The sequence below is a fragment of the Rhinolophus ferrumequinum genome, chromosome X (genome assembly GCF_004115265.2).
Source record: "Rhinolophus ferrumequinum isolate MPI-CBG mRhiFer1 chromosome X, mRhiFer1_v1.p, whole genome shotgun sequence".
NCBI classification, from domain to species: domain Eukaryota; kingdom Metazoa; phylum Chordata; class Mammalia; order Chiroptera; family Rhinolophidae; genus Rhinolophus; species Rhinolophus ferrumequinum.
Genome location: NC_046284.1, coordinates 79786749 through 79798504, shown reverse-complemented (window position 1 = coordinate 79798504; position 11756 = coordinate 79786749).

The window sequence follows — 11756 nt, the reverse complement described above, 5'->3', positions numbered from 1 at the left end:
AAATTTCGTTAAATCTGTCTATTGCTTTGGGTAATATGGCCATTTTAACTATGTTGATTCTTCCAATCCAAAAACGTGGAATGTCTTGCCATTTCTTTGTGTCTTCTTCAATTTCTTTTAAAAATGTCTTATAGTTTCCAGTGTATACATCTTCCACATTCTTAGTTAAGTTTATTGCTAGATATTTTATTCTTTTTGTAGCAATTGCAAAAGGAATTTTTAAAAAATTTCTTTCTCTGAGATTTCATTGTTAGTATATATGTATGCAATGGACTTTTGTATGTTGATTTTGTAGCCAGCAACTTTACTGTATCCATTTATGGTTTCTGTTAGCTTTTTGGTGGAGTCTTTAGGGTTTTCTATATATAGCATGATGCCATCTGCAAAAAGTGACAATTTAACTTCTTCATTCCCAATTCAGATGCTTTTCATTTCTTTCTCTTGTCTCATTGCTATGCCTAAGACTTCCGATACTATGTTGAACAACTGTGGTGACGGGAACAACCCTGTATTGTTTCTGAATGTAGAGTGAAGGGCTTCAGATTTCACCATTAATTATGACATTGGCTGAGGATTTGTCAAATATGGCCTTTATTATGTTCAGGCATTTTCCTTCTATGCCCATTTTGTTATGTGTTTTAATAATAAATGGATATTATTTCTTGTCAAATGCTTTTTCTGCATCTATTGGTATAATCATATGATTTTTGTCCTTTATTTTGTTTATGTGGAGTATCATATTGATCAATTTGCATATGTTGAACCATACCTGTGACCCTGGGATTATTCCCACTTGGTCATGATGTATAATTGTTTTAATGCATTGTTGTATGAGATTTGCTAGAATTTTGTTTAGGATTTTTGCACCTGTATTCATCAGAGACATTGGTCTGTAATTTTCTTTTTGTGTGTGTTATCCTTACCAGGTTTTGGTATCATGGTACTGTTGGCCTCATAAAATGAATTAGGGAGTATTGTCAGTTCTTAAATTTTGTGGAAGAGTTTGAGTATGACAGGTATTAAATCCTCTTTGAATATTGATAGAATTCAACAGTGAAACCAGCTGGTCCTGAACCTTTGATTGTGGGAAGTTTTCAGATGATGGATTCAATTTCCTTACGTTTGATTGGTCTATTTAGATTATCCAGGTCTTCGTGATTCAGCCCAGGAAGGCTATATATTTTAAGAATATGTCCATTTCTTCTAAGTTATTGAATTTGGTGGCATATAGTTTTTCATAGTATTGTTGCATGATTCTTTGTATTTCTGGGGCATCCATGGTAACTTGCCCTCTTTCATATCTGATTTTGTTTATTTGTGTCTTTTCTCTTTTGATCTTAGTGAGTCTAGCCAATTTTGCTGTCAATCTTATTAATTTTTTCAAAGAACCAGCTCTTTGTCACATTAATTTTTTTCTATTGTTTTCGTTCTATATTTCATTAATTCTACTCTGAATTTTATTATTTCCTTCCTTCTGCTGACTTTGGGTTTCATTTGTTCTTCTTTTCCTAGTTCTTTAAGGTGTAACGTGAGGTTATTTATGTGACATTTTTCTTCTTTCTTGAGAAACGTCTGTAACAATATAAATTCTCCCTCTTAAAACTGTTTTCACTGCATCCCAAAAATTTTGGTAGGATGTATTTTCATTGTCATTTGTTTCTATGTATCTTTTGATCTCTCCTCTAATTTCTTCTTTGACCCGGTCGTTCTTTAAAAGTATGTTGTTTAATCTCCATGTATTTGTGGTTTTTCCTGCTTTCTTTTTGCAGTTGATATCGAATTTCAAAGCCTTGTGATCAGAGAATATACCTCGTATGATTTCAATCTTCTTAAATTTGCTGAGGCTCATTTTATGTCCCAATATATGGTCTATCCTTGAGAATATTCCATGTACACTAGAAAAGTCTGTATAATTTCGTGTTTTAGGATAAAGTGCTGTATAAATGTCAATTATGTCCACTTTTATCTAATATGTCATTTAGGGCTGATATTTCTGTATTTATTTTTGTTTGGATGATCTATCCATAGCTGTCGATGATGTGTTTAGGTCCCCTACTATAATTGTGTTTTGGTCAATTTCTCCCTTTAGTTATATTAGTAGTTGCTTTGTATACTTCGGTGTTCTCTGATTGGGAGCATAAATATTGATGACTGTTATGTCTTCTTGTTGTATAGTCCCCTTTATCATTATGAAATATCCATCTTTGTCTCTTGTTACCTGTTTTATCCTGAAATTTGCTTCATCTGATTTCAGTATGGGCACCCCGGCTTTTCTCTGAATACCATTTTCTTGGAGAATCAATTCCACCCTTTCACTTTGAGTCTATATATGTCCTTGTAGCTGAGATGTGTCTCTTGGAGGCTGCATATAGTTGGGTTTAGATTTTTTATCCAATCTGCTGCTCTGTGCCTTTTTATTGGTTATTTCAGTCCATTTACATTTAGGGTGATTATTGATATGAGAATTTCCTATCATTCTATCTTTTGCTTTCTGTTACGATGGTGTCTCCATTGTTTCTTTGCCTTTTTGTTGCTGTCAGTTATTTCAGTGTGGTGACATTTCATGATTTTTCCCTCTTTCTTCTTTTTTTGTTTTTGTTATATATTTGAGTTCCAGATTTTTTTAATGCTTACCATTAAATTTATGAAAAGAAAGTTTCATATTTAGAGTATTCCATTTTCTTCAGCATGCTTCCTTTCTCCATTCCTCTTTGCTGGTTCAGACCTTTATTCTCTCCCCTGTTACGTTTTTTTTTTTTTTTCTTTTTAATTAAAGTTTATTGGGTGACAATTGTTAGTACCATTACGTAGATTTCAGGTGTACAATTCTGTATCACATCATCTATGAATCCCATTGTGTGTTCACCACCCAGAGTCAGTTCTCTTTTACGTTTTTATTGTCGCAAATTATCCCTGTTTATGCTGTGAATTGATTTCTGCATTCCAATAGCAAGTTGTTGTTTTCCTTTTTTTTTTAATGAGTTTTTCTTCTTTATAGTGTGTGTTATGTTCAACTGTATATTGTCCTATGAGGCGTAGGTCTTGCCATTTCCTGCTTCTGTCTGTCTGTTCATAATACTACTCGTAGTTTTGTATTCTTTTGCTTTTTTGTTTCAGGTTGAGTAGCCTCTTTCAGTATTTCCTATATTGCACGTCATGTATTAAACTATTCCCTCAGCTTCTGTATGTCTGAAAAGGTCTTTTCTCCTCCTTTATATCAAAAGGATACTTTTGCTGGACATATTATTATTGGCTCATAATTTCTCTCTTTCAATAGTTTCAATGTATGATTCCACTCCCTCCTGGCTTGTAGAGTATCTGCTGAAAAATCTGATGATAATCTAATGGCCTTTCCTTTCTAGGTTACCATTTTCTTTTCCCTGGCTACCTTCAGGATTCTTTCTTTGTTGTTAATTTTTGACATCTTTGGTACAGTATGCCGTGGAGAAGGCCTGTTGGGATTTAGGTATTTAGTTTTTCTATTTGCGTCTTGGATTCAAGGATCCAGTTCTTTCCACAAATTTGGAAACTTCTTGTCGACTATTTGCTTGAATATACTCTCTGTTCCCTTCTCCCTTTCTTCTCCTTCTGGTATGCCCATTCTTCATCTTCTTCTTTTTTAGGTTTCCATCACAGTTACATTTATTCATTCATCCGCTCTTTAGCAACCATTTCTTAGGATCTATGATTTTTAAGTCAGATGTTAGGCACAAACTGTAGGATACAATTAAGAAGCAGACAAGGATCCTGCCTTCAAACAGCTTACAGCATAATACAGTGGCACCTTGGTTTTCTTTTTTCTTTTATCTTTTTTTTACTTTATCATTGTTGATTATTTTTTTATTAGTTTCAGGTGCACAAAACAAAGTAATAGTTAGACATTTATCATTTATATCCCTCAGACTGTGTCAACCTCCCTCCCCCCATCCACTATCCCTGTGACATCACACACAGTAATTACATTTCCACTGTCTCTATTCCTAATGCTGTACTCCGCTTCTTGTAACTAAATACATACACACATACATACATATATACATACATATATACATATATATATATATATATATATATATATATATATATATATATATATATATAAACTTGTAGCTGACATTCACTATTGTTCAGCTTCAGCTTCAGGTGTACAGTGGACTGATCAGGCATCTACATCTTCCCTGAGGCGGTCCCCCTAAAGAGAAAAGTGTCTATCGGATACCCTACAAAATCTTTACAACATTATTGATTACATTCACCAAATTAACTTTCGTAACCCCATCGCAATCTTGTGGTTACAGACTGTGCTTTATAATCCCCTCACATTCCTCCTTATCCCCACCCCCCTCCCATCTAGCAACCCTCAGTTTTTCCTCTATGTCTCTGAAACTGTTTCCGATTAGTTCATTCATTTATTCTTTTCTTTAGATTCCACATATAAGTGAGATCATATGGTATCTGTCTTTCTCTGTCTGACTTATTTCACTTAACATAATGTTCTCTAGGTACATCCATGTTGTTGCAAATGGTAAGATTTCTTTCTTCTTTATGGCTGCGTAATACTCCATTGTATAAATGTGCCACATTTTCTTAATCCAGTTGTCTACTGATGGGCATTTCGGTTGTTTCCATGTCTTGGCTATTGTGCATAGTGCTGCAATAAATATAGGGGTGCATAAATTTTTTTAAATTAGAGTTTTGGATTTCTCCAGATAGATACCAGGAGTGGAATTGCTGGGTCATAAGGTAATTCCATTTTCAGATTTTTGAGGTACCTCCATACTGTCTTCCATAGTGGCTGCACCAATCTGCAATCCTACCAACAGTGCACAAGGATTCCCTTTTCTCCACATCCTCACCAGCACTTGTTGTTTGTTGATTTATTGATGATAGCCATTTTGACTGCGGTAAGGTGGTTTTCTCATTGTGGTTTTTATTTGCATTTCTCTAATGATTAGGGAGGTTGAACATTTTTTCATGTCTGTTTGCCATCTGTATGTCCTCTTTAGAAAAATGTCTCTTCATGTCATCTGCCCATTTTTTAATTGGGTTGCTTGTCTTTTTGGAGTTGAGTTGAAAGTGTTTTTTTTAATATAAATTTGGGATATTAACCCCTTATCAGATATATCATTGGCAAATATCTTCTCCCATTCAGTAGGATCCCTTTTTGTTTTATGGATGGTTTCCTTTGCTGTGAAAAAATCTTTTTAGTTTGATGTAATCCCACATATTTATTTTTTCTCTGACTTCCCTTCTGAGGAGGTATATCAGTAAAAATCTTATTCTGGGTAATGTCTGTAAAGTTTCATGTAATATTTTCTTTAGGATTTTTATGGTTTCAGATCTTACATATAAGTCTTTAATCCATTTTGAATTTATTCTTGTATATGGTGTAAGGAGGTGGTCAAGCTTCGTTTTTTTGTATGTGTCTGTCGAGGTTTCCCAGCACCATTTATTGAATAGACTGTCTTTACCCCACCATAAATTCTTCCTTCCATTGTCATAGATTAAATGACCACATGGGCATGGATTTATTTCTGCGTTCTCTATTGTGTTCCATTGATCTATGTGTCTGTTTTTATTCCAGCACCATGCTGTTTTGATTACTGTAGAATTGTAGTATTATTTGATGTCAGGTATCGTGATACCTCCCACTTTGTTCTTATTTCTCAAGATTGCCGAGGCTATCTGTGGTCTTTTATGGTTCCATATAAATTTTAGGATTATATGTTCTATTTCTGTGAAAAACGTCTTTGGTAGTTTGATACGAATTGTGTTGAATCTGTATATTGTCTTAGGCAGTATGGACCTTTTAACGATATTAATTCTTCCTATCCATGAGCATTGTACGTGTTTCCATCTATTTCTATCTTCTTTAATTTCTCTCTCTAGTGTCTTATAATTTTCTGAGTACAGATCTTTTACTTCTTTGGTTAAGTTTATTCCCAGGTATTTTATAGTCTTTGAAGCAGTGGTAAATGGGATTGATTTCTTAATTTCTCTTTCTGATATTTTATTATTGGTATATACAAATGCAACTGATTTCTGAATATTAATTTTGTATCCTGGTACTTTACTAAATTCATTTATCAATTCTAATAGTTTTTTCGTGGAGTCTTTAGGGTTTTCTCTATATAGTATCATGTCATCTGCATACAATGACAATTTTACTTCCTCCTTACGAATTTAGATGCCTTTTATTATTTTTTTTTTCTTTTCTGATTGCTGTGGCTAGAGCTTCCATCACTTTGTTGAATAGAAGTGGAGAAAGTGGGCAAACTTGCCTTGTTCCTGATCTTAAGGGGAATGCTTTTAGCTTTTCCTCATGGAGTATGATGTTAGCTGTGGATTTATCATATATGGCCTTTATTATGTTGAGATGTGGTCGTTCTATTCCCACGTTCTTAAGAGTTTTGATCATCAGTGGCTGCTGGATTTTGTCAAATGGTTTTTCTGCATCTATTGATATGATCATATGATTTTTATTTTTCATTTTGTTAACATGGTGTATCACATGAATTGATTTGCGGATGTTGAACCACCCTTACATACAAGGAATGAATCCCACTTGACCATGCTGTATGATCGTTTTAATGTACTGCTGAATTCTGTTCGCTAATATTTTGTTGAGGATATTTGCATCTATGCTTAATAGGGATATCAGCCTGAAGTTTTTATTTTTTGCAATTTATTTGTCTAATTTTGGGATCAGGGTGATAGTGGCCTCATAAAAAGTGTTTGGGAGCCTTCCCTCTTTCTGGATTTTTTGGAATATTTTGAGGAGAATAGGTGGTAAGTCTTTTTTGAGTACTTTGTAAAATTCCCCTGTAAAGCTATCTGGTCCAGAGCTTTTGTTTGGTGGGAGATTATTGATTACTGATTCAATTTCCCTGGTGGTAATCAGTCTATTCAGGTTTTCCGTTGCTTCTTCAGTTAGCCTTGGAAGATTGTATGTTTCTAGAAAATTGTCCATTTCTTTCAGATTGTCAAATTTGTTGGCATATATTTGCTCATAGTAATTTCTTGAACTCTTTGTATTTCTGTGGTGTCTGTTGTTGCGTCTCCTCTTTCATTTCTGATTTTATTAATTTGGGTCCTCTCACTCTTTTAATGAGTCTGGCTAAAGTTTTGTCGATTTTGTTTATCTTCTCCAAAAACCACCTCTTGGGTTCATTGATCTTTTGTCTTTTTTTTTTTTTTTTGGTCTTTATTTTATTTATTTCTGCTCTGATCTTTATTATCTCCTTCCTTGTACTCCCTTTGGGCTTATTTTGCTGTTCTTTTTCCAGATCCCTTAAGTGTGAAGATAAACTGTTGATTAGTGATTTTTCTTGTTCCTTTAGGTAGGCTTGCATTGCTATGAATTTCCCTCTTAGGACTGCTTTCACTGCATCCCATAGATTTTGGGTCATCGTGTTTTCATTTTCATTTGTCTCGATATATCTTTTGATTTCTTCCTTGATCTCATTTTGGACCCATGCATTATTTAGTAGCATGTTATTCAGCCTCCATATATTTGTGTGTCTTCCAGTTTTTTTCCTGTAGTTGATTTCTAATTTCATAGCACTGCGGGCAGAGAAGACAATTGGTATGATTTCAATTTTCTTAAATTTATCAAGACTTGTTTTGTGGCCTAATATGTGGTCTGTGTTGGAAAATGTTCCATGTGCGTTTGAGAAGAACGTGTATTTTGCAGCTTTGGGGTGAAATGCTCTGAATATATTGATTAAATCCAAGTGGTCCAATGTGTCATTTAAGGCCATTGTTTCCATATTGATTTTCTGTCTGGAAGACCTGTCCCTTGTTGTCAGAGGTGTGTTGCAGTCCCCTACTATGATAGTGTTACTGTTGATCTCTGTCTTTATGTCAGTCAATATCTGTTTTATATATTTAGGTGCTCCAATTTTAGGTGCATAGATGTTTACTAGGGTTATGTCTTCTTGTCTGATTGATCCCTTTATTATTATGTAGTGCTCATCTTTGTCTTTTAATATATTCTTCATTTTAAAGTCTATTAGATCAGATATAAGTATTGCAACTCCAGCTTTTTTCTCATTTCCATTTGCAAGAAATATCTTACTCCAACCCTTCACTTTCAGTCTGTGTGTGTCTTTTGATCTGAGGTGAGTCTTTTGTATAGAGTATATGCAAGAATCTTGCTTTCTTATCCACTCAGGCACCCTACGTTTTTTGATTGGGGCATTTAATCCATCTACATTTAAAGTGATTATTGATAGGTACACAGTTATTAACATTTTGTAATTTATAGTTAGCTTGTTTTCATCTTTCTTGTATTTACACAAGCCCTTTTAATATTTCCTGCAATGCTGGCTTGGTGGTAATAAATTTGTTTAGCTTCTTCTTTTCTGGGAAGCTCTTTTCTTTATCTCTCCCTCAATTGCAAATGACAGCCTTGCTGGATAAAGCAATCTAGATTGTAGGCTTTTGTTTTTCATTACTTTGAGTACTTCCTGCTACTCCCTCCTGGCATGCAAAGTTTCTGTAGAAAAGTCATTTGATAGTCTTATAGGAGTTCCCTTGTATGTAACCCTCTGTTTTTCTCTTGCTGCTTTTAGCATTCTCTCTTTGTCTTTAACCTTTGCCATTTTAACTCTAATGTGTCTTGGTTTGGACTTGTTTGGGTTTATCCTGGTTGTAACTCTCCACACTTCCTGGCCTTGTATATCAGTTTCCTTCACCAGGTTAGGGAAGTTTTCAGTCATTATTATTTCAAATATGTTTTTGATCCCTTGCTCCCTCTCTTCACCTTCTGGTATTCCTATGATGCGCATGTTGTTGTGCTTGATGTTATCCCACAGCTCTCTTAAACCATTTTCATTGTTCCTTTTTCTTTTTCCCTTTTGTTCTTCTGTTTGGGTGATCTCTGCTAACTTGTCTTCTAAGTCGCTGATTCGATCCTCTGCTTCATCTAACCTGCTGGTAATTCCTTCAAGTGAGTTCTTTATTTCAGTTATTGTATTCTTTAGTTCTAACTGTTTGTTCATTATGATTTCTCTATCCTTCTTTACGTCGTCACTAAGCTCCTTAAATATTCTTATCATCAGTGTTCTGAACTCTGTCTCTGATAGGTTGGTTACCTCTTTTTCATTTGGTTCCAATTCTGGAGGTTGTTTCTGTTCTTTTATTTGGGACACGTTTCTTTGTTTCCCCATTCTGGCTGACTCTCTGTGTTTGCTTCAATGTATTAGGTAGATCTCCTACGATTCTTGGTTTTTGCTGGTTATCTTATGTAGTATGTGCCCTTTCTATTTGACTTGCACCCCTTCCCTATTCTCCTGTGTGTGTGCTCCAAAGTTGATCCGTGTGTTGTGTGTATTGTCCTGTTAAAGTTGAACTTTAATTGCTTTTGGCTTGTCAGTAGGTGGGATTGACTTCTAGGTTAACTAGTTGTGAGACTTGGCTCTGCCCACAGTCTATGGTCTGCTGCAAGAGGATTGATTACTCAAATGAGGCTTGGCCCCTATGGGCTCTTGTGCCTGTGGAGAATTCCTTCTGGGTGTGTCCCTTGTATGTCAGACCCGGTCATACTCTGGTTTGTTCTGGAGTTGGCTTCTGGGTGTGTTGAATCTTGTGCCTTTTTGGCTGGGCCCTGGTGTAGCGCAATTTTAGAACAAAGCAAATCACCAAGCACAACAACAACAAAGAAAAAAAAACAAATAAACTCACATGTGAAAACAACCAATAACCCACACTCAACACAGGCAAAAATATCAAAAATACAAAAACAAAACAAAACAAAAAAAAGCAGTGCCAGTCTTGGCTTAAGCCCACCAAGTAATCTCCAGGTTTGTCCTCTGCTGGAACAAAGAGTCCTCTGCGTCTTGTGCAGGCAGAACTGGTCACCTGGTGCCCAGACTGACCCTGGGCACCAGTTCTAGATGAGTGGGTCTATGTGGTCTGATGGTTGTTTTTACAAAGTCAGTGCAGTTTCTGCTCTTGGCTGCACATATTCGCACTGAGATTAACCCAGCCATCCCTGTGCCCAGGTCTCCTGAGCCTTAGGGCACTTCTTCCGTGGGTGTGTTTGTGGAGGGCGTGAGATTTCTGAGCTGCTGAAAGCCTGGAGTTCCCTCTGCCACCTGCTGCTGACCCCTGGGAGTGTCACTGCAGTTTTAATTGCCCTGCCCTAGGCGTCCAGAAAGGGAGGGGATGGGGATGGAGGAGTCTTCTCTCTCATCCCAGCAATGTCATACTCTTCCCAGCATCTTCCCTGGGTCACAGCTGCAAACCAGGTCTTCCCAGATACTGAGCGCTAGGGCTCCTCTGTAGTCTGACACTACTCAGTTCAGGGGCCATCTTGAGTATCTGGAAGGGTGGCGGAAGGATTGGGACAGTGGGGGGAGGGACCCAGATATTGTATTTACGTCCTTGGTCTGACCTAGGGCCCAGATGGAGGTCTCAGCTGAGGTTACTGCCTCAAAGGCTGGATATGCTGCTCTCTCGGCAGGAGAGATCAGCTGTGGGACGCCGGGAAAGAGCCCACCTCCTGGCTCTTGTGGTCCTTGTTCTGTCCTAGTACCTCTGCATCTCCACAGCCAGGGATGCGGGCTGCATCTCCACTCTGCTCCCTTCCCTCTTCCCCTACTTGCCCAGTTTTCCCACCTTCAACTATTCCTCATGAGAGTCTCTTAGCTGTTTTGTGTTATGAGCAGAGAGTCCTTTGATGGGCTATAGATGTTCAATTTGTGGTAAGTTCCGGAGGAGAATTCAAGAACACCACCTCACTGCCGCCTTTCTTATGACATCCTACTCAACTATTAGTTTGAATATACTTTGTTTCCTTCTCCCTTTCTTACACTTCTGGTATGCCCATTATTCTTTTATTGTCTTTCTGACTGAGTCAGAAAGTTCTTGTAGAGTTCTTTCATTTGTTTTACTCTCAAGTCTCTCTCTTCTTCCATCTGTGTCATTTCCAGATTTCTATCTTCCATGGCACTGATTCTTTCCTCCATCTGGTCATCTCTGTTACCTATGCTGGCTATTTTGTTCTTCATTTCTTTTATTCAATTTGGTTCTTTTTTAAAATTTCAATCTCTTTGGTAAATGTTCATTTTGTTCTTTGTGTTTCTGAGTTCATTAAACTGCTTGCCTGTGTTTTGTTGTAGCTTTTTGAGATTTTTAAGAACGGCAATCTTGAATTCTCTGTCATTTAAGTCACATATTTCCATGGCTTTAAGTTCATTTTCTGGAGCCTTTTCATTTTGTTTCTGAGCTGTCTTGTTACCTTGATTATTCATGGCAATGAATGAATTATTTTTTATCTTCCTACACATCTACAGGAGTGGGTTCTGCAACAGGTTGATAGGAAGAGGTCTTTCTTTTGTTTTGCAGTAGGTGCTGGTAGAATGTTTTATTTTCTCTAACTGCAGCCTTTTATTCTCCCTCTCACTGTAGTGTTATATTTTCTCTGTACTGTTCTGGCTTCTCACTCAGTGGGGAGATTCCCTGGAAGGTGGGCTTCTCCTCTGTGAACAGTTCGCCTTTGTGGGGGTATATGGAGAGCTCCTGAAGTTCCAGAGCTCTTTCTGCAAAAGTTTCAGAGCCTGTGTGTTTCAGTGGCTTTGTTTACTCCTGCAGGGATCTGCCAGGATAGGTCAGATAGGTGGGGAAAGGGGTGTGGTGGGTTGTGAGAGGTGGCCCAGAGCAATGGAGCACCAGCGCAGCCCCTTGTACACCCAAGACTTCCTCCCTTTCGCTGGAACTAGTTGGGCTGCGAGTCCATGGCTTTGGGCTGCAGT